Consider the following 27,719-nt stretch of genomic DNA (forward strand, 5'->3'; position numbering starts at 1 on the left):
TACACCTTACTTAATTGGAGAGTGGTCTTTTATTACACATCGCATTGCTGGCTTACTAATTGGATATGCAGAAAGAACAATTGATGGACAGAATGTAGAACAATACCATAAATTCACGCCAGTACAAAGATCTAGGCCTAAATCCATTGTTTTTTTACTCCCCATGTCATTCCAGTTTGAATCCAGCCATATGCAAATCAGTCTTGACCCTGCACCCAATGGGAACAGTCCAGTACGAACTGCCAGGCCAGGTCCTCCCTGGACTGGAAACAAGCATCCTATGACTGGTTTTGGGGTTTCACGCCTCATCAGCCAGGATAGCTTGACTCCTGTGGCATGGAGAGCACGGGACCCACATCTGGGCATACCCGTCTCACTTGGGGTGACAAATGCAAAAAGAACAATTGATGGACAGAATGCAGAACAAAGTCATACATTCACCCCAGTACAGAGATCTAGGCCTAAATCCATCGTTTTTTCTCCCCATGTCATTCCAGTTTGAATCTAGCCATTTGCAAATCAGTCTTGACCCTGCGCCCAATGGGAACAGTCCAGCCCGAACTGCCAAGCCAGGTCCTACCTGGACTGGAAACAAGAATCCTAGAACCAGTTTGTGCTTTCAGCCCTCATCAGCCAGGATAGCTTGACTCCTGTGGCATGGGGAGCACGGGACCCACGTCTGGGCATACCCGTCCCACTCAGGGAGACAAATGCAAAAAGAACAAGTTGTTTTATATTACATGTCACATAGTATGTGAGTAGTTTTATATTACCCCTCTCATAGTCCGAGAATAATTCTTTATTACACCTCATGTATTTGGATGAAAAGGGTAATCCAAAAGCAAATTCATGGAATGTATACATTTCCCAATTTCAATGCAGGCATAATAAAGAGACCCCAGCTGCTACCCACCTGTTAGCGAATAAATAAACCACCAATCCCTCTGGTAGAATCAACAGCCAACTGTTCCAAGGTATGTTTAATTGTCCAATCATAAACAAGGAAGATCACAAACCTGATTGGTTGGTCGTACAAGCCACCATCTTTTCGGGGCTCACTATGGTAGCTCCATATTTCCTGGTCTGCTCAAACACCACCTCAATAAACTCCAGCCACTCTGAATCCTATGGATTCCCTCCATACTCACGGTGGGGTACTCCTTTTAGTAACTCGCTGCGACACTCTCGAACTTTGCCCTTCTTCAGCAGCGTCACTGCTCACCATCTTTTTCCAGAAACCTCTAAAGAGTCATCTGTGGTCTCTTTAACTAGTTCTCCGTGAATGGCTCAGAGCATCCATAATCGATCGATGAATCCATCAATCAGCTTTCAACACATGTAATGAATGGTATTATGTGCATGCAGCTCTTTGTCACCAATATATTATTAATACTCATTTGTATAGCCTACAATGCAAACTGAAATATGTCCAGCACTAAATATTAGGTGTAATGTGTTAAAAGCATCGATGGTAGTCATGTGATCAACTTTAGAAGAATGAAAGCTTGAATTAACTTGAGTTAGTCCCGTGTAGGCCTTGCTGGTTACTTGTAGATGTTTGGTACAGACGCATTACCTGGAGTACGTCTGACGAGGGTAGGTATTTCTGAACTTCACGCTACACCAGGGATTCTGCTAGGGTTTTAAATGGAAATATAAAAGTGTAGGTACTCACTCTTTAGAGTAGCAGTTTGTCCCCATGAATTGCTGGTACTCTCCTATTAAATGTTTTCCAACAGTACTGAGAAGTGCAGGTACTCCCCCGTTAAAATTAAAGAAGTACTTATACTCAGTACCGGACAGTACCTGCTCATATGAAGCACTGAATTCTCTGCAAAATTGTGGGTCACATTGCACCTACTAGGATTTTAAGATGTGAGCTGCAAGTTATAACCTGAGCTCTGCTGCAGGGGCTTAAACCTTCTAGGATGTTCTCCGTTGGTAACCTGAAGGAGACCTGAAAGTCACGACTTGAATCTTGTCGCTTACATGAGGACCCATGACACCCTTGCTACGTCACTGGCTGCAGGTGGAAGCAAGGAGAGATGGTAGGTGAGCTCAGTGGTTGAAAGGAGAGAGTGTGTAAGGGGGTGATAGGCTGAGAGGAGCTGGGGCGGTGGCAGGATGCAGCAAACTGTACATTTCCGTTGAAGTGTCAGCATGGAGTCAGTGGCCATGGGGCGGTTAAGGCAGTGCTTAATTTAAGCCGATGGTTTCCGGTGCTCGGCACTGGCACTTAATTTTCAACATCAGAGCTTGTGACAGTCTGTCACAAGGTGGCGCTGTCTGGTTAATTTAGAGATGACCACAACAACAGTTAATTATTAAATCAATATACATTAAAAATGACTATTACCTGCCGCCCAAGCCGTTCTTACAGCTTTGGGGGCCTGAAATAGTCTGAATTGTCACACTTGTCGGGGTGTGAGGGTTAGTAGTTGTGTTGTTACTTTCTTTGGCAGCATAGCAGGGGCAATGTGTGGGGCAAGCTGCAGTGGCCTCCTGACGAGAGCCCTGACACTTATTTTTTTTACAAATTAAGCACTGCGTTAAGGGATAGGCTGCAGGGAACAGAAGAGTAAAGCGGGTCTTAAAGGTGCAAGGATGGCCACGTGAAGTGATGGTGAAGAGAAGGAGGTGCGGGATGGAGATGATATGAAAGGGACATGATGAAGGGAGGTGAGACCAAAAGGCCGAGGCGACATGATGAGGGATCACATATGAACAATCCGGACTGAGAGGGACCAGCAGAGACAACTGCATTCATCATCACTGAGCATGGACGTCAAGTGACATCATGCAGCCTTTGACCCTTTGTGACATCACAGATTTGATCCCGTAGCCACCAACAGCATCATATCCCCTGGTGAGAGTGAAAATATGTTCCCATTTCGTATCCCTACTGAATCTGCCTTTATGACCCCTGAGACCAGGAGTAACAGGTACAGAGCAGTGGCCCCCAGAGGTGTGCGAGCCAACAGATTTACAGGAAGAGCCAGAGTCGAACCAAGGGTCTGGCCCGGATGTTAGAGCCCATGCACGAGCCGAGCCTTGAAAATGTTTGCAATGTATATCACACAACAAACATCCCGTAATATATGACAAAGCCACTTTAAAATTCAAGAAAGTGCATTTCCTTAACTCGTGACCCTTCGCGTTAATGAATCACATTATTGCACTGAACAGAGATGCTCTTGTTAAGAGTGATCGTTATTAAACATGAGCCAGGAGTGCATTAAGAGGCAAGACAATTGCCCTGTAAACACTGTAAGTGACCCAGATGTCCACAGAGTAGCGTGATGGTCTATTCAATCAAGCGCAATAGGTTATTGTACAGCTGGCTTTCTGAACTCGTACATTCGAAAGGGCTTTCCTGCGCGATAAAGAACAAAAAAGGGTTTTGGTGTTTTGGTGAAATAGAATATTTCCTTACAATCACACAGTTGAAGGAGGAAGCCGTGATTTATTCGGGTTTCGCGTGGTACAGTACAGCCAGGAAATAGGTATTTATTTGTCTTTCCTTAATTTAAGGCTTTGTTCTTACCCCTTTGTGCATATGTCAGCAGTTTCTATATCGCGTGAACTCGACTCGTAGGTACTGGAGCCCTCTGCATGAGAGTTAGTTAAATTACACTAAATCACATTCATTGTTTATAGGCACGGGGAGATGAAGGGATTTGCCCAAAAACACAGGACACTGAGCCGATAACGAGACGCGAACTCGGTCGGCAGTTAACGCCACATCCTAGTAGAGGGAGCCAGGCGCACAGAAGCCACACGAAAGCTCGGCTCGTCGTGTGCACTAGTTTCCAACAGGACCTCCAGCTGAGCCCGAGCTAGGATTTCGGCTCGAGCCCGGCTTGAGCTTTCAGTGTCTCGCCTGCCTCTAATGGCACCAAAGGGCCCCTTATGGGTAGTAGATGTTACTCCAGTCCTGGTGCATGCCAGTGATACAGGCGGGGAGGCGTTCTCGAGGCCAGGCTAGAGGCGCACCTGCACATCTGCGTGTGGGTCTCAGTACTAAAATGGACGAGGCTTTGTGGGGTGCAAATGACTGAGGGGGGGGGGGGGTGGGTAGGATGGACCAAGGATTGGTCTAACCGACTGATTCGGTGGTGGTGCAGGACTGAAGTCCATCAGTGGAGCTATGTGTCAAGGTTAGATAATCGAGGAGAACGCCCAGCTCTGGGTACCAGAAGATGCTGCATTCTGCCAGTGAAGGGTTAACTCCAGAGCTCACCTATGCCTTCCCATGATCCCCCAGTGCGCGAGGCTCTGACATGTTTCAGAGAATGCAGCGAGCAGACGGTTCCATCTATTTACCGGGAGCATGGTGATGAGATGTGACAGGGGCTCGCGACTGTGGAGCATCCCGAGGGGGCGGGGCCTGTTCCGGGGAGAGAAGAGAGAACTCCGGGGGAAGGACAAGACACTTGTACTGAGGGGGCCCAGAGATCACAGGAGTCCCCGGGGAGGGACATATCTTCACAGGAGAATCCTCCAGAGATGTAGGATGTGAGATTATGGTCGGGTGGGGGAGGGGAATCCGGTGTATGGGAATCCTGGAGGGCGACATCACGAGAGCCCATGGGAGTACACGGAAGAAAGAGACACTGCATGAGAGCGAAAAGAGCAAAGTATTGACGTGTGAGGGATAAAGAGAGAGAGAGAGAGAAAGAAAGAGAGAGAGAGAGAGGGGAAGAGGTGGCTGGAGAGGCAGGAGACACATTGGGAGAGAGGAAACAGGAGGCAGAAAAGAAGATACGTATACGCGAGAGAGGGGAAGTAGGTAAGAGGTTCGGAGAAATAACGATAGAGTCGAAGAGTGAGGGGAAAATAAGGGAGAGAAAGAAAAGAGACAAAAAAGGAAGGGAGGGAAAAGGAGAAGTAGAAATAGAATGGGACAGGCAGTGAGAGAAGAGAAACGTAAAGAGATGCAGGGGGAATGAGTGATAAATGAGAGAAAATAGAAAGGACAATAGAAGAAGCGAGAAAGAGATGGGTTAAGGAGAAAAAAGGCACGTAGGAGTGAGAGATGTATGAAGGGTGGAGAGGGAGAGATGTATGAAGGGCGGGGAGAGGGAGAGAAAGAGGGAGGAAGTGAGAGAGAGAGCGAGAAAGAGATGGAATGAAGAGAAAAAAAGGCACGTAGAGGGAGCGAGAGATGTATGAAGGGTGGAAAGAGAGAGAGTGAGAGTGAGTAAGAGAGAGAGAGAGAGAGAACGATCACACAGCGCCTCAGCACGGAACTGCTGCTGCTGGGAGTTATCCAGAGTTAGTTCTAACCACTGTATGACCAGCACACACTGATTCCACAGGGTGGGAACCATACCGGGCAAAAATAAAGTCTAGGAAAGTTGTCAGCTTGTGGTCGTGCCTGAAACTCAGGTGCTCACCTGCAGAATGGCGGCAATAAGTTATACAAATGTAAACTCTGCTCTTTGTGGTAACAGCAATTTGTCCTAAGGTTAGGACGTGCCCAAGGCACGACCCCTCGTGCCCTCTGACCCCGTCGCTTCTCTTGAAGAAAGATGACAAAAGATTCTGTAAGTGTTTGAAGACTCACCTCTTACACCTACCTTTTCATTTTGGATTAATCCATCCATTGATTCTGTGTCTACCTCCCGTCTGCCCACATCCTTGCCCCTTCAGCGCTTAGAAGCAGCATTGGAGCTGCGCTCGAGCTTCACAAAACAACAAATAAAATAAGTGATCTAAAATCACATGTTATTCAAGCCCAGCTTTGTAGTCATAATTTACCTGCAGCATGAACAGACTCAATTAGGTTCCCCAGAACTAGTCTGGCTCAGGTTCTCATCTCTGTCCATTTCATGTCCCCTCCTTTTATCCTACTTGTACTCTTTTTCCCACCCTTCCCATCTCAACTTGCAGCTTCGGTGTGTCTCACCACCGACAATTTATCTCTTGGTCACTCACATTCTTTCTGTCCCTCTATGTCATCTATTTTTACTTCCACCCCTCGGCTATCAGCTATTTCACAAGTTCATAGCCAGAGCTTTAAATGGGCCGGTGCTGTCCGGTACTGAGTACCAGCACTTTTTATCTTGAGAGGGAGAGTACCCTCACTTCTCAAGAGAGACGTAACAGCTTTAATTAGAGAGTACCTGCACTTGTATTTTTCCCTTTCAAGCACTGTAGCACATTCCTGCCTCACAAGCTTCACTCCCACCCCTAACTTCCAGTTAAATCCCTCACTCTTTTCCTTCCAGCTAACTCCCTCAGACCCCCCCACACACTTCTCCTTTGCACCCACCCCTTTCTTCCTGGCGCCCCCTCACATGTGGTCTCTCCGTGTCGATATTCCCCCATCTCTGCAGTTCTGTGTTGAAATGAACGTGTTCCGAGACAATTCCGAGTTCCCTCCCGGCCTTATTAAAACCCGGCTCGCTCCGTAGACTCCTCTTCAGCGAGCGGCTCAGGTGAGTGACCCCGGAGTCTCTCTTTCTGCAGCTCCTCAAATTGCTTTCGCTTGAACACTGCTGCTCGTGTGCAGACGGGAGAGCCGGCCTGTCCCCATTAGAAGCAGCGACTGGAGCAGCAGGGCCCCCAACCCCTCCTTCCCCACCGTGCGCATCACCGGCTGTTCAACCAGCACCCGGCGGGTGCCTCGAGGCAGATATTCTGAACGTCGGAGCTGTACATAGTGCTTAAAATGGAAAAAATAGAATTGCAGGTGCTCTGTATCAGAGAACCTGCTTGTTTCTGCTCTCCAATTAAAAGTATTACGTCACTCTTGAGAAGTGCAGGCGCTCTCCCTCTCAAAATAGAAAAGTGCCGGCTCTCAGTACTGGACAGTACTGGCCCTAATAAATCACTGGCTATACACACATAAACTCAAATAAATAGAGACCCTAACAAGCTTTTCTGCCACTAGTAAATTCAGTGGTGGCTGGCGTGGATCAGAGGTGGTGAGGCAGAGGGTGGTTGGGGAAAGGAAAAAAATAAATGAACTTACCTTATCACCATGTCTTTCCTCCGCGTCTCCCCCGGCCGGAACAGGAAGCACCCAGGCTCCCCTAAGCCAATCAGAACACTGCAATGCAACCTTGTGATTGGTCTGAGTGCCGTGGTTTGATGCTCAGATGGGGACTGAGGGCCTGGGCATGTTCTCCACCCAGGCTGCAATGCAGCCTGCGTGCGGAACATGGAAAGTGTGCATGACTGTTTGGCTGGCCTAAGACGGCCAGCCAAACGTTCATGCGCACTAACAGAGTGCCAACCACTCCTCCCCCTGCTCTGAGAGCAGACCAGCCCCGCCTCACCAAGCTGCCAAACCAGGAAAAAATAAAATGATGATAACAATGAGTTATTATTCTTTTATTTTTCCTTATTTACTGGGCTGAAAAGCAGTAGGTCGACGCTCCTCCGCCTTAGCGGAGGAGCCGCCACTGAGTAAATCCGGTAACACTGAGAGCCCTGAATCAGATGTGCCCTGCATGTACTTTGGAGTTTTCCTTGTGATTATTCATTTGTGTTGTGCAAAAAATCTTTGGGGTTGTTTCACAAAAGGATTTATGAGTGACCGGAGTAATACTGCAGGAGTAGTCTTTTACGCACTCTTACATGCCTTCGTGAATTGGCTGTGAAATAACCAAGTCCATATTAGTAAAAGTGCAAAGAGGGCACTGTTTTTATATTCCTTCTAATTGAATGTGAATATTTCCATGAATTCTCACATTTTATCAACATTTTACGGAGCTGATTCACATAAGGAATTATGGGTACGGGAAGTAGTACGCAGGAATACGCTTTTGCTTACTCTTACAATGACTTTGAGAATTGGCCCGAAACATCAAACTCCCTGGGGCATATTTAGCAGTCCGCAGCGCCACCGGAGCGTTGGAAAAAGTGACTCTCTGGTGGCGCTGTGCCCTGCTCAATATGTGCGGCTTAACGCCGCCTTGTAAATATGGCCCTCCTCAATGCAGTTTTCTGCAGCAAAGGGGTGCAGTGGGTGATGCTGTGGGCGTTCCCACACAACACCCATTGCTTTTTGATGCTGCCCCAGTTTTACACAGATCTGAAATCTGAGGCAGCGCCAAAAACTAATGCCTTTCAAAAGGAGGTGTTAATGTGGCACAATGAGGAGAAATATCTTTATTTATCCTCATTTTTTGCTCTCTCTATGGGTGCTGCATTCTGCAGCACACATAGAAGGAGCAAAACACCATTAGTGATTGTTTTTGTGCAAGAAGGTGTCCCTTCCTGCACAAACAAATCATCCCTGAGAAGCAGGCGCCCATGCACCATGGTTCAAGTGTGCCTGTACTGGCGCTCAGCAGGTGTTCGAGTGCAGGCACGGGGAGAATATGGCACATCCCATATTCCATATTCTTGTTAATATGGCGCATCCCTGCATTTCTTGAAATGACACAGTTTGGCACAGCTAAATTGCTTGCAGCGTTGTGCTGCGCCAGACTCGTCCTTGGAACCCCACGACATGAGCACATGACCCAGCCCCTACGAGACCTCCACTGGCTCCCCATCGAGAAGAGAGTAACCTTCAAGCTACTCACCCACGCATACAAATCGCTCCAAAAGATCAGACCCAAATACCTCAATGAAAGAGTCTCCTTCCACGTACCCAAAAGGATCTCCGCTCCGCCGACCTCGCCCTGGCAGAGACCCCCGCATCAGCAGAACCAGAGCAGGTGTAAGAGCCTTCTCCTACATCGCGGCAAAGACCTGGAACGAGCTCCCAGTCAACATCAGACACTCCTCCACTCTGTACACCTTCAGGAGGAGCCTCAAGACCTGGCTCTTCGACTGATCCGGAGCTGCACCCCCCCCCACCAGCACCTTGAGACCCTCACGGCTAAGTAGCGCACTTTAAAACCCCTGATTGATTGATTGATTGTAAATATGCCTCCTATTAGTAATGATGCAAAGAAGACACAGTCCTATTTTTACTGATTGGGAATATAGCCCTAGCATTCCCACATTATTCTCATTTTGATGTTTTGAGGCCAATTCACAAAAGGCATGTTCGAGTACATAAAAGAGTACAAATAGTAGTCTTTTATGTACTTTTACATACTTTTGTGGAGTGGCCCCACAGGGCCCAATTCACAAAGGTAAATTTGCACAAGTAGATGTAACTAGGTATAAATCTACACTTTTTTGTTATTCACAGTTTCCAAGGGTAGATTTAGGTGTGGACATATCTCCTCCCCTGCTAGAGCCTCCTCCAACATAATTTACAATCCTAAAGTAACTCATAGCAACTTTTCACACATACGTGGAGCTCTCCTCCACAACGTTTAGAGAAACTTATTAAAGTTTATTAACCTTTAATAAAATATTTTAATAGTATTGTAAATATAAAATAATTTAAAGCATTTATTATAATTCTAGAGCTAATAAAATAATGTTATACCACATTAACTCATTAAACAAAATGTGTATTAATTAAAATATTCTTATATAATTTATATACATTTCTTAAAGAATAATTTTAAAATATCCCACCCACCGTAACATTTTCATTATTATTTAATGCGTGTTAAAAGTTACATGCAATATTATTTTTAACATTAAACTATGTGTGTGTGTGTGTGTGTGTGTGTGTGTGTGTGTGCAATTTACTAGTCAAAATAATATTATTTATTTAATATTAGATCCTATCAATGGGTTACTTTAAGTCCCTGCCCCCATTATGTTCCATTACAGTGTGTTATATGTAGTACTTGTGAATGGTCACTGTGCTAGTTTTACTCCAAGGCTGAGATGGGGTACATTTACTACTGTTTTGTGATGTTTTTGGCTATAATAACTTTAGAAGTGCAGTCGATGAATAGCAATGGCCTTACTCTTTTCTGGGTGGAAGTTTGTGTATGCATGTCCCTCCCTCCCTCCCTAACTAAACCTCTTCTTAAGCCTTCTTAAACACCTCACATTTAGGAGTAAGTTGTCTCCATGTTCCAGGTGCTCGCACTGACCCCATCTCATTTTCCACTAAAACCCAGGCTTATGTGCCTAGATCTGTACTCATTTTGCCATGTGATAAAAACCAAAATGCAGAAATCGTTGCGGAAGCAACTGTTCCTATGAGAAAAACATATAGTGGTGCAGTAAAGTCACACTCCACAATTACAGCATCCTGCTGTTTTGGGAATCCAGGGTGCATTGAGAGTTCTATGAAGCATGTAAAGGTGATCTATGAAGGTTGGATTTTAGGTCATGCTGATCACTGACAGCAGTGTGTGGAGGTTTAAAGTGTGCATGTCAGGCTGGTCATCACAAGACAGCCGGCCAAAGTGACATGCGCACTCTCAACTGGAGTAAGCACCAGTCCCTGCGGCCAGTCAGAAGCAGTGACCCCACCCCAAACACGGCTCGGGCTGGAAGCAGTTAAAAATAAAATGGTAATAAATCCCTTTTATCACAATTTTATTTTTCACCTTTGCTGTGCTTGCAGCAGGGGGGCGACTCTCCTCTGCCTTACTGGAGGGGCCACTGCTGCTTCTCACCAGTCTGCACCCTTAACTCATAGAGTCTCATCCTCGATATACACCAGGAAGACTCTGTTCCATAGTCATGCTCAAAAGGGTGAGACTGATTGCTGTCTGGGATTTACTAGTCTCCTGCAGCTACTGCCCAATAATGGACTCCTTTAGATTAGTAATCAGCGATGGATCAGTAGCTTGCAGCCGGCCATGGGAGGAGCAGATGTCTTTGTAGTGTCGTCACTGTGGCATCCCTTAAAATTCAAGGAATCTCTCATAAGACCAGGATCCAATTTACAATCTTGGTATGGACCAGCCGCGGCCTGTGCAGGTAAGAGCGGATGGGCGGTGGGGCCGGGTGGGAGGGGGTATTTCGACAGACGAGTGAAAATTATTTATTTATGAAATTTTCCCTCGTGGTCCTCTTTCAAATCTACCGCCTCACCGCTCTTACCTGCACAGGCCGCTCCTAATAAGGACTGGTTTCACCCAGCACATCAGGACTTCAATAATTGGGGGTGATGAAGGGTCAGAGAAGCCTGGGTGAGTCAGGTTTTTGCTCTCAGCCTCTCTTTTTCTTCATCTGTAACTACTTTCCAGGAAAGTGAAGGAATTCTCAGTAACACTCTAAAGTGATGAACAATGATGATGTGACATGCCCAATTTAATACTCCGCTCCTTAATTTTCTGCTCATAGATTTCAGTCTTTGACCCCCTCAGTACGAGGGAGGCAGGTGCATACATTTCAGGGATTCGAACGGCCTCAAAAGCTGGATCTGAGCAGAGTTGTTACTCCCTGCATCATCAATTTAATTGCCAGAAATATTTTTGAACGAAACATTAGCACATGAAGGCACCTATGAGCCAACCTGGAGGAAATTCTATCTTCCTCAAGCCCCCCCTCTGCTTCAAACTTCTCCCCTGCATCTGCCTTCCTTTGTTGCCCCTAGAAGCTCCTCCATAAACCAAAGGGTCTACCTGACGGGATGAGAGTCTGCCTTCTTGCCATACATGGCACTAACTGATACAATGTTACACTTAGTGAGGCATTGAAGAGAAAGAGATCACACCTGCTGTGGAAGCTTTATCAAACCCTGTATTATCCAGGGGCAGCCACACGTGTGTGAAATGCGCCAGGGAGAACGTGGCCCAATTCCCAGGACTGCAACCCTTCTAGTCCATGATTGCAGATTGTGTGGGTCACTCAGAGGTTCTCAACCTTTTTAAGGATGGTCATATCAGGAGATTGGGTTCGTTTTATTTACCTCAAATCCTCTCCTGAGGAAATTAACCAATCCAGCAGATGACCAGAAGTGTGAGCAGCAGATTGTAGTTCAAACTATCAACTATCTCTTTAACTTTCTTAATCATGACCCCCGGCCCTTTAGCTCCGAAGTGTATTTGCCCATGAGAAATCTCTGGCTAAAGTTGCTCTGCAAGAACTCCTAGAAGCTGTACTGTTCCAAGCAAAAGACCCTTGAATACCTGTGTGTGCAATACATCAAGCTTATGGCTACAGATGGATTAGGGTCTCTAGTGCATTTAAAGGTGTCAGAGGCACATATTTCCCTGAACCAGGTTAAGGTCATTACCAGTTATAAATGATAGCAAATCCCCTTTGGCATTAGGAGGGGCCATATTATCCAAAAATGCACCAATACCCTTTTGCAGACACGCTTCAGCAATACAAAAGCAGTGAATTTCTTCCTCTTTGAAAACATCTTCACTAAGTTGGGTCTTATTCCTAGCTGAGATGTAATTCATGAACCCGTGCTTCACCTTTTACCCGACCTGCCCCGTATGGGTCTGCGAACCAAATACACTCTTTTGTGATGTAAACTACCTCTGATATTAACCCTGTAGACCATGCTGCTAAAATCACCTCTAGGGTCCTTGTAGAGGAGCCTTAAGCTTGACTAGGTAACTCTAGACTTCCTCACCAACCTCTCTTCCCGGCAAAGAAGGGATCGCGGACATTTGATATCAATGGTGGCCGTCAACTCACTTTGCTCACCCAGCTCTAGAGCTGTTCTGGCTTCCCCAGTCCTCCAGTTTGATACACTTTACTGCACAAGCAAGCAAGAATGCACTTGCTTACCGACCACAAGTGTCCATCTGGTCAAATCCTTAGGGTTATCTACATTAGTCCTAGACATTTTTTATTTATTTATATTGATAATTTTCATAGTGTGCCTGCACCAAGAAATGCACCTAACACAGAACAGAACAACCATATGTTTATTAGGAAATCAAGAGGAAAACAGGGAAGAGGTTGCAGTAACAAATTTAGCACATCAGATCCTAATGGGTCCCGTTTACTGATTTTAATTGTTAAATGTGTTTTAGAATGTTTTATGGACAACTGTCTAAATAAACCTATTTTCTACGTGCCTACCTGTAAGATTAGTTCAAATCAATGTTATCCATACATAGTTGTACCTAAAAGGATATGGTTTTAGGGGTTTCCCAAAGGTACCGGGGGATTTGTTTCTTTAGTTTAGTCAGGAAAGAGTTCCTAGAGGATAGCACTTCTCCAGAAAACAATAGTCTCTGTGGGATTAAAGATTTGAAGTTGGGTACTTCCATGAGTAGTCAGTTTCTGCGTCTTAAACCTGTTTGAGTTGAGATGCTCTGATAAGTAGGGTGGGCTGTTGTTGTGGATAGTTTTGTGGGTTAAGCAGCATTATTTGAAGATTACTCTTGTGGTGATAGAAAGGCAATTTGTCAAGAAGTGCTTCCACTTAACTGGATAAAGTCCTTTATTCATCCACCCCCAGCCAACGCTGTACACAGCAAGCAGGTCAATATCTTCTCTAACTGTGCCCAACAGAACCTCTGGGACACAGGATTCTACCTGGTGACATCATACGGTTAAAGGAACAGCAGTCTTCAGTTTATAACCCAATGTACTTCCTACCACACAGAAGGTAAGAAGTCACAATTCCCAGCCATGTGGATAAGCTTGACTTTGGTTTGAAGAAACATTTTGAGTGGTGCTATGGCTGATAGGGTTACACCTGTCAGAATTATGTTTCCACAGCATAATCAGAAGATGACCAGCAAGTGATTTTTGATTGAGGTTGTTTGTCGAGATAAGATGGTACATGTGCTTTAATGGGTGTAGGTGGTAGCTGGCCACTGCAGCTACATTATTGATGTGGGGGAATCATTGTAGGCAATGAGTCCAATGTGAAGACCAGTGTTTCTGCTGGTAGGAATGGTGATGGGGAGAAGACATCAAGGTTTAGTGTTTCTAGAGTGCTTGGTTGATTTTCATTTTTCTAGCGGTACTGGAGGGTCACGGGCAGGTGTGACAATAGTGGCCCATGTCACCAGGCACATAGGGGCAGAGCAGTCTGAGCCTTTGACTATAAATGTGAACACTTAGCACTGTGCCATGCATTTGGCACACAAGCAGCCTGCGTATGTAGGGGAAGCAAGGTTGGTGATGGTCTGGACAACTGTGCCCGGGTAGCAAAGTTGATGTTTTCTTCAAGGACATGAATGCTTAAAGAGGGATTCACAAGACAACGCTTGTTTATTTTCAATCTATAGCTCAGGCAGACAACTGACCCTATTGAAGTTTGGGTGTCAGTGAATTTTCTGAATATTTATTCACAGTGAGAAAGTGGTAGATGTATGAATTAAGCCACAAAGCAGATTTAAGTAGCACTCCTGAATTCCTGTGTGTATGTATAATGTTTATATTTTAAACATGCAATGTACATAAAGAAATAGAGTTGTACTGCCTGATATAAAATGCTGTTCCATTTACATATTAATAGACCCACCTATGAAAGCCCAGTTTCTGTGATCTGTTCTCTGGGCCCCACAAACCTGCCCTTCTACACTGAGCACCTCTTGTTTGAGATGCCCCTGCTACACTAAGGATTTTCTCTATAAATCATTTCTCTGCTCTTTTAAGCTGCGTCCATGCTCTGTCACATATTAGAAGACTAAAGAATGTGCAGTGTCTGGATTGGATCTTTAAAATGTCCAAAGAAATATAACTAGGAACAGATGTTATCCTAAATTAACAAAAAAAAAGTGCCTGGCATTTTGCTATTTTACATTTGGGCACATGTGATGTGTATCTATAGATGAAGTCCTTATTAATACTAAGAGTGGTTGGTGTTTTCTGACCCACTTTTTCAGTTTTTGTGCCTAGCTTGACCGAGCTCCAACCTAGTTCGCCTTCTGACAGATTAGAATCCCATCAATTTGGGCCAGATTTCATGGAAGCTGTTTTTACAAGGTTTTAAGGCATACCAGACATTATGTCTGGACCAATGCAGAGTCAATGGCCCAGAAAATCATATTTACTGCTAACTGTAAATGCCCATTACCTCACAATGAGCCACATATCTACATCAGGTTTGGTTTAAAATCCAGTTCTGCAAGGCGAGATCCAAAGAACAGTGTCTTTTGTTTTGCATCTGATTGGAAATGATCCTGCTTTGGGAAAAAAAAACTATATACATGCTTATTTTCTCATCTGGCAGACAACAATCTGAGCCATCAAATACATGAGAAAAAAAACTCACGGTTTCAGACCCTGGGTGTTAGCTTGCTGTAGGCTGTGAAGCGGTATCTACTCCTTCATGCTTCTGTAATAAAACAAATAGGTTAAATCAATTGATGAATGTGCATATTGATTTTCATTATGGCTTGAATTTATGTTACAGGTATTAACAAAATTTAAATTTCATTTCCTAAACTACTTCCCTGACTATTCTTTTTTTCATGGTCATGATCCTTAAAATATCCTCCCATTCTACTCATTGATGCATTACATTGCATGATACAAATAAACATTACTTAAACAGGAACATTATGGGGCCCTTCTATCATTGTTCTCAACAGGAGATAGTGTAGCAGCATTCTTTGAAAAGGCATTGATGGCTCTGATGGCTTGTGCAAAGCAGTGTGAAAGCATGTTTAACAAGCATTGGCAAAGCCAAATTTCAGCCTTTAGGACCTATTGGCTTCGTTAGTGTTTTTAGCCATGCTGCACAGCTTAATTCTTTTTTAAAAAGTAACAAAAAGCAGTTGTGTCATTTTATAGACATGCGCACTATCCATGCGCGTGCCCACAAAATGGCACGGCCAGTTTTTCTTTTCTTTTAGTTACTAATCCAACTGGTCATTAAAAAAAAATAAAGTGTAAACGTGTTTTTTTTAAAGCAAGTGGGGAAGTAAAATAGGGGCAGAAGTATTGGGGGTGAAGCAACAAAGTGGGTGGGGGGCAGGAGCGAAACAGGGAATGGGGGCAGAAGCAATATGGTGGAGCACAGGCGGGGATAGAAGCTGCAAATGGGAGGTGGAGGAGGGCGGGGAGGATTTGAAGAGACAGCAAAGTGAAATGCCAGGGAGGGGTAGTAAACGGACGTAAAAGAGCCACGTGGATGAAGAAAGGAGAAGCAAATGGGTGACTTGAATACCCGAGTTAGGCTTTAGTTGTATCTTTGGTAATACTGTTGTGAATTGTGGTGTGTGTTAATAGGAACATCAACATAAACTCATCAGATGAGCGTATATGTATAGATTTGTCGTAGTAATGACGCATGTACACAGGCTGCTGTATTATTAAAAAAAAATTCTTTTTTTAACAAGGTGAATTTAACATGAAGATGGTAATCTAACCTTAAGTAGCACACCACACGGTAGCAATTATTTGCTTTGTTAAACATATGCATACAATAATACATTTACTGACAAAAACATTTTTGTGGGAACATTTCACACCAGGTGAAGTTGACTGACTCTACTCTCAGCTGTGAACTTTGTTGCACCTACTCCCATGTTGCCATGTCGGCCATAGGACCTTATTTAGAGATTGCCGGGCGGGAAAGCCCATCACAAACGTGACTCGCATCCCATCTGCCATGTTACGAGTGCCAATGGCCATAGTGCCCTTGTAATAAGCAATTGCGATATCCTTCATGTTTGTGAGGGAGTACCCCATCTGCCAACCTCTACATAAGTTCCACAGAATGAATGAATGAATGAATGAAATTAAATTTATAACGCGCAGAAACTTAGCCCAAAGGGCATCAAGGCGCCTAAAATAATAGCTAGAATAGTCCTGCGATGTTAGTGATATGCTTTCTTAAAGAACCAGGTCTTAAGGGCTCCCTTAAAAAGGGGCAAAGATGAAATAGCCTTGAGCTCAGCGGGGAGTGCGTTCCACAAACGCGGAGCACTCGATGCAAAGGCTCTTGCTCCCCATCTTGTCTTCTTGATAGGGGGGATAACAAGGAGATTCTGTTGAGCAGATCTAAGACATCTGCCAGGGACATATCTAGACAGCAGAGATCCCAATCCATCAGTCGGTCCTGCCATAAGTGCCTTGTGGACTAAACAAACAATTTTAAAAGAAATACGATGTTCAATGGGCAACCAATGAAGATTCTTCCTAGCCAGAGTGACGGAGGCTGAGATAGGAAGGTCAAGGACAAAGCTTGCTGCTGCATTCTGTGTTACTTGTAAACGCAGCAGCAATCCCTTGTTGATCTGAGTATATAGTGCGTTACAATAATCTAAGCGAGACCCGATCAGTGCAACGGCTGTTTGTTTTCTTGCTTGTGGAGATAAGTAGTGAACTATTCTACGGAGGATTTTTAAAACTCCCCAGCAGGTAGCTACAGTTCTATTTATCTGCAGATTCATAGCCAATTCAGTGTCAAAAATGACCCCCAAGTTTTTAGCAGACTGAGAAGGGGTTGGGCACGTCCCCAATGAAGGCGGCCACCATTCATTCGACCAGGCATCTCTATCCTTTCCAAAGATCAGGACCTCCGTCTTGTCGCCATTCAACCTCAAAGAATTAAGGGTCATCCAGTCGGCAATCATTTCTGTACTTTAAGGATGCAGGGCTCGTGACTCTGTTACTCAATTATTAACCCCTTGGGTGCGGGTTTATTTCCCCCACTGTGCGGGAGAAATAAATGGTGGGCGGGATTACGATGGCTCCCAGCTGTCGTGTGCACACGCCCACCGTGATGCATGACAGCCGGGAGCCGTCGTGCGCATACAAGGGGTTAAACAACAATTTATAAAAAATTCTTTGAAAAATGAACTTCGTTTGTTATACAGTAGTACAATTTTACTTTCACAGTAACTACACATCAAATGACCGCTGTATTGATCAAAGCATTTGAATCGTCTAATGCCCTGTGCTCACAGCCTAAAGGATGCTGAAGGCACAGTGGAAATAAATCAAACACCATTGCCAAACATATCTTATGCTGGAACAACAAAGTGAATACAAAACTGCTGTCACAAACTATAAACAAGTAATCTTGTAGGTACAAAAGACTTTGGAGCCCCAGCTAGCACACAGCAGTACACGCGTCTAAGCAAATATTTAATCTAAGACTTTGCTCAGTCCCCCCTGCAATGTGCTAAATAAATCAATTGATCATTGACTGCTGCTTGCTGCTGCAAGACATTTTATAATAACAAGGTTGAAAACTAAGTGGCTAATATACAAATCACCTTAGGCTCCAAGAACTCTGTCAATTAGTTTTTCTTCAGCCTTGAGAAACCCTATTGAGATGCTGGAGGACGTGTACACAACAAAGGAAAACTGTTCGAGTTCATGGAAAGTACTTCCTGTGAAGTCTTCTCCATCATTTAGGCAAAGACCCTGTCTTTCCATTCTAAGTTAATGCTTGCCTCGATAGGTACAACGGGCCCGATTCACAGAACTAATCTGAGACAAAATCCTAAACTTACTACTTTTGGTATTCACAGAAGGCATTTAGTAGTAGTAAAGTTAGGATTTTGTCTTAAGTTTGACTTAAGACAAACTTAAGACAGACTTAAGACAGACTTAAGACAAACTTAAGACAGACTTAAGACAGACTTAAGACAAAATCCTAACTTTACTACTACTAACTGCCTTCTGTAAATACCAAAAGTAGTAAGTTTAAGATGTTGTCTCAGATTAGATCTGTGAATCGGGCCCTCCATTATCACGTTTCACAGCTGTTCTTGCCAGTCTGCAAGCAATTAACCAATCAGATCATTTATAATGTGCCACTCCCCCAAGGGGGCTCTTGACAAGGGTTTTCGCTAGTGACTTTAAAATAAGTATATTGTTTAAGGGCCTTAATATGAGTTTGGTGGTGAGGGAGCGGCACTGCCCCGCTTCAGAACCGCCCAACCCGTGTTTGAACTGTCTGCCAGATTAGGAGTTTTCTCCTGTCTGGCGGGTGGTTCTTTGGCGTTCCCACGGCGGTGCCTATGAAATAGGCACCGCAATGGGAACATCAAACTCAGTACCTGCACGGCATGGACTGCTGCAGTCCATGCCATGCAGGTACTGGGGTGCATGCACACAAGGGGGCACAACATGTGACCCCCTGCATGCACCGAATGGCGCAGAGGCACAAGAGGGCCCTGTAGGGCCCCCTTTGTTTCCTCTCTACTACACTTTTCATGGCAGTCGCACCGCCATTAAAAGTGTGGCGGTGAGGAAATGTGTAATATTCTTGGTGGGGCCACAGTGGTCCAGCCAAGAAAAATGCGGCCTCCAGACCGCCGTGCCACTGCCAGGGCTGCAATGGTCCCGGGGGGCCCGACCGCCCTGGTCGTAATAGGGCAGTCAATGGACTGCCACCGCAGCGCCCCCACAAGTCTGGCGGTCTGTGGACCGCCAGACAGGTAATAAGGCCCTTAGCCTTTTTAAGGAGTGTACGCCTGATGAATTTCTCAGTGCAGACGGAACAACCCTAAAACTTGTTCTTTAGGCTAAAAAAATGCCTCCCTCTAAATTTCAATTTGCCATGAGTATGACCAGCAATCTCTCATCATCACTTGGGAGGTTTCTCCTTGGTTTACATAATCTTGATACGTACTTTCTAGATATGGAGGGGCCAGATTGTTAATGTGCTTTAATAACCACCAGCCAATCCTGGAATGAGTACTGCCCTTCACGGGCAACCATTGAGTTCTGTTCTGGTCAAGGTTCCGTGGTTCTTGCTCAACTCGCCAATGAGTGTAAAGTGGGAACCTTGTTCTCTCTGTGAGTGGCTGCCAGTCACTGCCTGCTTACAACAGTCCAGCCCTGAGCTAACTCTGGTTCGAACAGCTAAGGTCCTATGTGCTGAAGGGAGCAGAGGCAGGATGTTTTTATTTTATTCTGGTTACTCATCCCATTTCTCTCCCTAGAGACATACTAGCTTCAAAGGTATAAACATAGATTCTTAACTTTTAGTGCAGAAGATATTTTTTTCTGCCTAAGATTTACTTGGGGGAGGTTTATCCTCCCCTTAATGGTTAAGATAATGAGTTTAGTTTTAACCCTCAAACGAATTAATGGTATTTTTGCATCAGAAATTACATTTTACTTTCCTTTAAAGAGGCAAGGGTGATCAAAATGTTAGGCGGTTCCTCAGATCCTATGTTCTGCAACTATCTTCACTTCCTTTCAAATGGGTCCCTCTTGAAGGATCTAGAGATGGTGAGGCAGGGTAATTGCGAATTCAGTAACAGTGTTGTTACCTGTCATGCAAGTTTCAGGCCCTCTAGGCAAAGGGAACTGATGTCATGTTGACTTTTTTGAGATATTTTTTATGAAGCCTTGGCAGTAATGCTGTTCCTACTCAGCATTTCCCCTGCATTTGACACCATTGATCACTTCCTTCCACTGGCGAGGCCTCAGGAGGAGGTGAGAGTTTTAGATCTTGCGCGGTATTGGTATCCCTTTCATCTTTGGAGGATAGCCACTGGAGATTGCACATAGAATATTTTCCTCTAACACAGCCACAATCACAGGCAGAAATTTGAAGGGGTCGGGTTTTCTTCTCAACATTTGTGTGCAAATTCTACATCAGTTACTGTCAAATCAGAAGGACTGATTTAGAAGTCTGTGGTAACTGTAAACACTCAATTTTTAGACAAAACCCTTAATGCACAGTAGAACCCACAGCTGGATTTCCTCCTTCATTAACACAGTATGGCAGACACATGTCTGCTGATTCCCTGTCCTCTTTATTGACAGTTTCTGTAAATTAAGATGTAAGGTCCCATTTGGAGAACTTTGGAAGGACTGACGAACCCCGGGGGCAGTAGAGACCACACCTTTCCCAGCCTTACCCCTAAAATCCCACAGCAGTTAGAGACCCCTATTTTTGTGGTGGGGATTTTTTGGGCTAAAGGGCTCCTGCTGAAATAGCATGAGCAGTCTGAAAATGCAATGTCTGCTTAGTTCTATTTTTGTTTTTCGGAAACAAATCCCCAAAGTGGTTGGCTGGTGCTGAAAACTTAAAAACAATGTGCAGGGAGTTTTCTCCAAGTGTCAGTAACATTTTAGCTTTTTGATTTCTATTTAACAACTGTCATTGCTTGAGTGACACATGGAAACATGAAACATCTGACTAGAGCCTGCTTTCGGGAATGAAAATGTCTGGTGGAAAAGCCAATGGAGAGGATTTTCCTATGGTGGAATAGGTTGGGGCTCTCCTGTTGGAAACTCTGACTCTAAAGGAGGTGAGAGAACAAGGGGTGTGGACAAATAGGCATCTGCCGAATTAAAACGCTCGCCCCATTCTACCACACTCTAAATGGGACCACAGTAGGATATTTAGACCCTGCTGAGCCGGCCTCCTGACTGCAGGGGCAGCAGAGATCTCGCCTTTACTTCCCCAACCAAGCGCGGTCCACTCTATTCAGACTTCCCACCTGAGCTGGTGGAGAATTTTTATCGTAAGTATAATGCTGTCTGGCCAACAACAACAAGGCGGCCTGACCAGCATTTTTTTTTATTTTACAGAAACAAACCACCAAAGCATTTTTTCCCCGTGATACACATTGTAAATGGTCTTATGCGCTCGCTTGGGGTGGTGGAAAGAACAGCATTGAAAGCTCTGCCCTAATTAGGGTGGGTCTTCTGACTCTGTAGAACCAGCAGCCATGGGGCTGGGTGGACTGCTTCAAAACGGTTCCTGAAGGCAGAACCAGGGAGACTCCACTAACGGAAGCCAAGTGGCTCGCCCAAATCTAATTGGGGTGGGTGAACGGCGAATGTGAGGGAAAGACCATCTGCTTGTTTTTGGTCGATGCTCGCTGCTGCTAGGCTCTAAATGACCCCCATACTACCTGACTAATCTGATGACACGTGTTGGCTGTACAGTGCAATGATCTGCCACGAATCCAAGACTTATACCACATCCACTCTACTTTTTTGATCATGCAAGAGTGAATGAGCCAGTGGCGGCTGCCACCGAGTAGTACGGGATGGGGCAGGAGGGATAGAAAAATAAATTAAAAGTGACTTACTTTGCTGCCGGCTTGCCACGCCTCCGTCCTCCTCTGTTCCCGATGGAAGCAGGAAGCACACACATGCTCCCCGAAGCCAATCACGACGCTGCTGTCACCATGACAGCTGCGTCATAATTGATCTGAGCACCGTGGTTCGGCGCTCAGAAGGGGACTATGAGTCTGTGCATGTTCTCCACCCAGGCTGTATCATACAGCCGGTGGAGAACATGCAAAGTGTGCATGACTGTTTGGCTGGCCCAAGAGGGCCGGCCAAACCACCATGCGCACTGAAGTGCCCCAACCACTCCTCCCATGCTGGGTGTGACGACAGCCCAGCCCCCACCCCCCGTAAACCTTCCTCACAATGGAAAAATAAAATGGTAATAACCTTATGTTATGAACACATTCTTTTTCCGTTTTTCACTGCTAAGAGGGCACAGTGGGGCAGCGCTCCACCGCCTTAGCAGAGGAGCCGTCGCCAGAATGATCAATAACTGGCTCACTGCTAATGAAACCACGAACACATTGCTACTGCTATCCTAAGGCGCTAGAAAAAATATATGTTCTGATTACCACAAGACAATAGTTTGTGAATCCCCCATTTTTACACATTTGAAGTGTGCATTTTGGACTCAACATTGTTAATGGTGAATTACATCAGTCCTGTGGGTAGCCTCTTTTAAATAGTATTTTAAGTTTCCAGACAGAAGTCACTTGTCAGTAGAAAGTCAGAGTGAAGATGGATAAAGAAATTATACTTTACCTGGATTCACAAAAAAATCAAATATTGCATTTGTCTCCCAGTTTTTCTGGTCCAGCTATGTTCACTGTGCACAAGTGGGAACACATTCTTCCTATGGTAGGGGAAAGGCCAGAGGACCCAGTGTCTGCCTGAATCAAAATTAGGACTGTCACCTATAAATTGTATTTCTAAAAAAAAGTCTTAGCCTTTCTAAACTCAGCAGCGTTAAAGCCATGGTAAAGCACTTCATAGCCACATAGAAAATAGATTCTTGCCCCCAGAATCATTTGTGCTTTTGGTCGCCCTTTCATGGAATGTGCTAGTCACCTATGGAAATGATGGAACGCGTTCTGTAAATCGATTCATGATATGGAACGTCACCTATTTCACAGTAAAACAACACAGATGTTCAGTTTCTCATCATTGACACCTGAAAAAGGAGCTCCTCGAATTTTTAATGCCATTGTGTTCGTAGCACTACATAAGGACAACAACGATGGTGGTGTCATAGAATCACTGCGAGGGGTTGGTTGAACAAAGAGGAGGGCGTCACAGTCAGGCTGATCTGGGCTCACGCCAACACAAGACCATCTACTGACGCTACATCCGCGGTACGTGCTGCGGTAACAGAATGGGTATTACCTTCCTGAAACCAACGCAGAAATAACGGAATAATCAGGTTGCGGACGTGATAACTCTAAGTAACCATTCACAGCATGTGTTACAACTATTCAGGGAAAGCGACTCATTTAGCTAACAAGCATGAAGAAGTGTTTTGAGTGGACCAGCTCCCGTCAGTGGTAAGCAGCAAACTGGTGCCTGCTGGGACCTCTGTCGATGCACTCGCTGCCTCCCACCAGCAATGCTAGGAGTTCAGATCTGGCTCAGATGAGGCAGGAATGAGCAAGGGACAGGAGGATAAGATGAAGGAATGAGGAGACAAGAAGAATGGTAGGAGGAGGACCACGCAGGAAGGGACCAAGCGGAGGAAGCACTGAAAGAGCAAAAGAAGGACAGGGACTACGACTGGAAAATGAGAATTAGAGGTCCTAAACAATGAGCAGGTGGACCTGGACCAGAATATCCAGGAGGACCATGAATACAGGGAGGATGAGGAAGACCAGCAGAAGGGGAACGACTGGAAACAGCGGTACACCATAAGAGCCAGAACCACCAGGACCATCTTGAACATCAGGATCACAGGACCACCAATAGGTGGGCAAAGAACAGGAGCAGTGGAACTAGATGATGACCAGGGTGTGGAGAGAAGAACCAACAGGAGAACAATCCAAAGGGCCTGGAATACTAGAAGAACTAAGAACAGGACCACTGTGAAGGCCAGGATGAGGATGAAGAGGATGACCAGCAGGATGAAGAGGAGATCCCAGAGTAAGGGTTAGAGGACCAGGGCTAGAATTACCAGGAGGGCAGGGACACATAGGCCAGGATCAGGGAGACAAGCAAGATCAGAGGGAGGAGGAAGATAATGAGCAGGAGAAGTAGGAAGGTCATGAAGAGAAGGAGGACCAAATGGAGGAGAAGGGATACAGGAGGATCATGTTCTAAAGGAAACAAAGTGGTCCGGGGGTCCTGGTACTGGATATTGATTCCTAAAATGCAGGAGGAACTTTTGCTTGAGGTTCTGGACCCTTCCAACCTCGTATTAAACACGTAAAAGAGAAGGTATAAGCATGTGCTCCTCTCTTCCAAGATGGTCTTTTTTTAACAGAAGGATAATTCCTTTTCTAAGACAAAACACAATGATCCAAGTTGATTTGAGTGAAAGTAGTTCTTTTATTTTCATTTATTGATTTATAGATCCATTTCACTCTTGACTTTTTGTATAGACACATTTTATAGAAGGGAACAGCCGACATGTGTTTCGCCCTATGTGGCAAGTTGGGACAGGGATTTTCTCAAGGCTAATCATCCTGTACAAACAGTCTTATATTCTGACAAAGGTTGCATATATCCCAGATTGCTTCAAGATAAAATACGGATAAAGTCCAAAGTTTCACATAGCCGAAATCCTGTCTTGTTGGTTTGGGTCACCGGGTAAATCCGTACAAGGGGCGGTCGAGCAATGTAAAGACCCCCAGAACATTTTTTAGAACTGCATGTGTAAAAGAGTTCATGTCTTTCAGAAATGGTTCATAGTTACATGTGTTACTTCAAGCCTCCTTTAGAGACTGCCCCACCTTTTTCATACTGCTTAAACCTGTGCACTTAGCGGTGGAGTACAAAGAATATAGTGTTGAGAAAAGCGTAGAGTATGAAATAGTAAAGTAAGATAGCTCAACAAGTTGAACTCTTACTGATAAGATCTGCATGTGATCTATAGGTCACTCATTCAAATGTCTCATAATGTGCATGTTTGTGCACACAATATGCGTGATGTTTTGCCTGAGGCAAATCGTGAGGGCAAAAAAATGTGAGGTGCAGTGTTACTCCACCACTTAAAGTCTCAGTTTAGGGGCAAACTCCTGGCTGTAGCCAAAGCAAGATTTGTAAGTGACTTATGAAAGAGGCCTGGTAATTATGACACAGTGCTGTATAAGCAATGAGTTATTATTATGCATAGTTCAGACTTGGCAAACTGGGCAGCATAAGAGAGAGTGACCCACAGTGTGGCGTGTCTTAGGGAACAGAATATGAAATGCAAACACAGTTGGAGTCAGTGGCCATTTTGTAAATTTTAGAACATAGTGCATTTAAGAGTCATACGCATAATTACTATCACTTAGGAATTTAAATTGAGTGAGAAGGCACCCATGAACAATGCAATATGATTTGGGCCAATAGAATTATGTGATTCTGTGACCGCTGCATTTTCCACATAATTATAAATTCAATTTATTTACCACACAATCCATCATCTGTGGCAAAATCTGCAGATTTTACCCCAAAAATTGTTTCTAGCACAAAAAAATCAAAAGTAAGAAAAACCTTGACAGCACTTGTTGTGGAAGGCCCTTCGCAAAGGTTGACTGGTCACCTTTCCGTTGTTTATTGCAAAATTTTGTTGTTAAACTGGTACTTATGATGTAAAAGCTTTGCCCAGACAGTGGTAAGAGTGTTATCATGTTTAAAAATGACAAAATAATGAAGTATGACTATCACAAAATGTGTTGCATTAAGGTGCATAATTTTCCTTTCCTTGCTGGATACTATAGTCAACCATGCTGCATAATATGGTCCTATCCCGCCATATAATTCCAGTGGCCCTAAATATGTCTTAGAAAACAAGAACCGCCGGAAGTCAGAGCATATGGGAACCCAATGAGAACAAAGAACAGTGTGAGTGAGAAGCATCACCAATGTATGACATTAATGGTATGGCATTAATGGTATTAAAGCACTCTGATGGTACGTCCTCAAGTGAGGCAGCTAACTGAGACGATCTTATTCACTAAACATTTTCTCTTCATAAGTGTAATTTACCAGCAGCAAAATAAGCAAATGGGCATTGCCAGGGCCACTGGAATTCTACGATTCTGCAGCTGTGGCTATATTAGCATAATTATAGAGTTGCCGCATTTGCCACATAATTCCAGTCTCAAAAACTTTATTCGATTCAAAAAATGAATCATAAAAGTAAACACATAATTCATGATCTGATGCATAATCTGCAGATTTTAACAAAGAAAAATGGTTTCTTGTTCAATCGGATTAAAATGTACTAAAAAAACATTGTGACGTGTTCTTGCACAGTGGAAGGTCCTTCACAGAGGTTAACCGTCATGTTTTAGTTGCTCATTTCTGTATTTGGTTGTTAACTTGGTACTAATGAGGTGAAATCGTTTCCCAGACAGTATTCCCATGTTTAAATATGACAAAAGAATGAAGTAATACTTTTTTAAAAATGTTCCACGTTGGGCCGCATAATTTGCCTTTTCTTGCCGCATAATTCAGTCAATTCTGCTGTATAATGTGGTGCTCCCCTGCAGCATAATTCCAGTGGCCTTGGCTATTACAGATGTCTACACGGACACCTGTCAATTGCAGAAGCAGAACTTCCTGATTTGTTTGCAGACTTTAGTGAAGACTTAAGTGACAACTACATAGGTGAAAAGGAGTTTCCAGGAGCGCGTGTGGTGAGCAATCAATGCAAATAGGACAAGTCACAAATAGGATCTTTAAGGTATTCACACAAAACTGCGATGGATTTCTCATTATTAGCTGCATGTCCAAAGTAGCACCCAAAGAGACCAGCCGTATACGCTGCAATAAGTGTAGGAAAGTGTACCCCATTTCTGCAAGGAGACACGTGAAGGAAAACACTCACATGGATAATTATTTTCTAGACGATGGGAAAAAAACACAGAAACCGTAACCCTACGTGCAGGGATTTTCCACAATGGAAACGACGAGAATATGTAGGTTTAGGGTAAATAAAAAATAAATAAACGATATGAAAGGTAAAAATGATATCACCACGAGCCTTGCCATACTGTTGGGATTTACAGATGTTGGTATGAATTAAGCCCATTATATTAGATTCTCCACTCTAGTTTTCGATTTGATATTGATTTCCTACCGCACTTCTATGGTTTCATCAATGCTTGTTCTTCACACTTTTCATCCGCTCCTTTCTCAGTTCCTCATCTGTCCATTCCACCCCTCCCTGGAGTCCTCTTTCTATTTCTCCCACCCTGACCTCACCCATCTCGCATCCTCAGGTGTCCTGCCTGGAGCTCTAAGCAGGCGAGCAGAGAGAAGGGCGGGAGGACGAGGTGCCAAGATTTGTTTACCTTGCTTATCTTCCTGAATACCTGTGTCACCCTCGGGCACCCGGCCCGGCTGCCAGCAGGATGGATGGGTCCGGGCCTCAGGTGTGGGGGGGTCGCCGGGCGGTCACAAATGTTGGTTTGTTGACACTGGAGCAGGGGATGCTCTGCTCAAGAAAACATTAGCCTCCTGCAGCGTCACCACTTGGCAGCACGATGACAATCTGTGAGGCCTTATCGCTGACATTGTCTCCTCAGGAAATGGGAAGGGTGGCGCGAGGGGCAGAGGAGTGAAGTGCCCAGGATTCTGACAGACGATGGAGAAGAGACACTCTAGGAAAGGATACGTCACTGCCATAGAAACCGGACACTCTAGAGGTCAGCACCTGGGCAGAGGGCGACTCTACCTGCCCAACGCCTTTCATGGAGAGCCCCTCGCCCTCGGTCATCTGCAGAGCCGTCAACCTAATTGGGAATGTTAATGCTAATATTTCACTTGTCTAGCTTAACCAACCTCCT

General features: G+C 44.7%; 1 long non-coding RNA gene across 1 annotated transcript in view; it reads right to left on the reverse strand.

Moving 5' to 3' along the window:
• The window catches only part of LOC146786047 (uncharacterized), a 142,944-nt gene that overhangs the window by 4,677 nt on the left and 110,548 nt on the right, over positions 1 to 27,719 (reverse strand). Inside the window, exon 3 of the long non-coding RNA XR_014970844.1 lies at positions 15,011 to 15,073. This is a non-coding gene — a long non-coding RNA (uncharacterized LOC146786047). The remainder of the gene's footprint in view (positions 1 to 15,010; positions 15,074 to 27,719) is intronic.

Source organism: Triturus cristatus, chromosome 11, assembly GCF_964204655.1.
Source record: "Triturus cristatus chromosome 11, aTriCri1.1, whole genome shotgun sequence".
Classification (NCBI taxonomy): domain Eukaryota; kingdom Metazoa; phylum Chordata; class Amphibia; order Caudata; family Salamandridae; genus Triturus; species Triturus cristatus.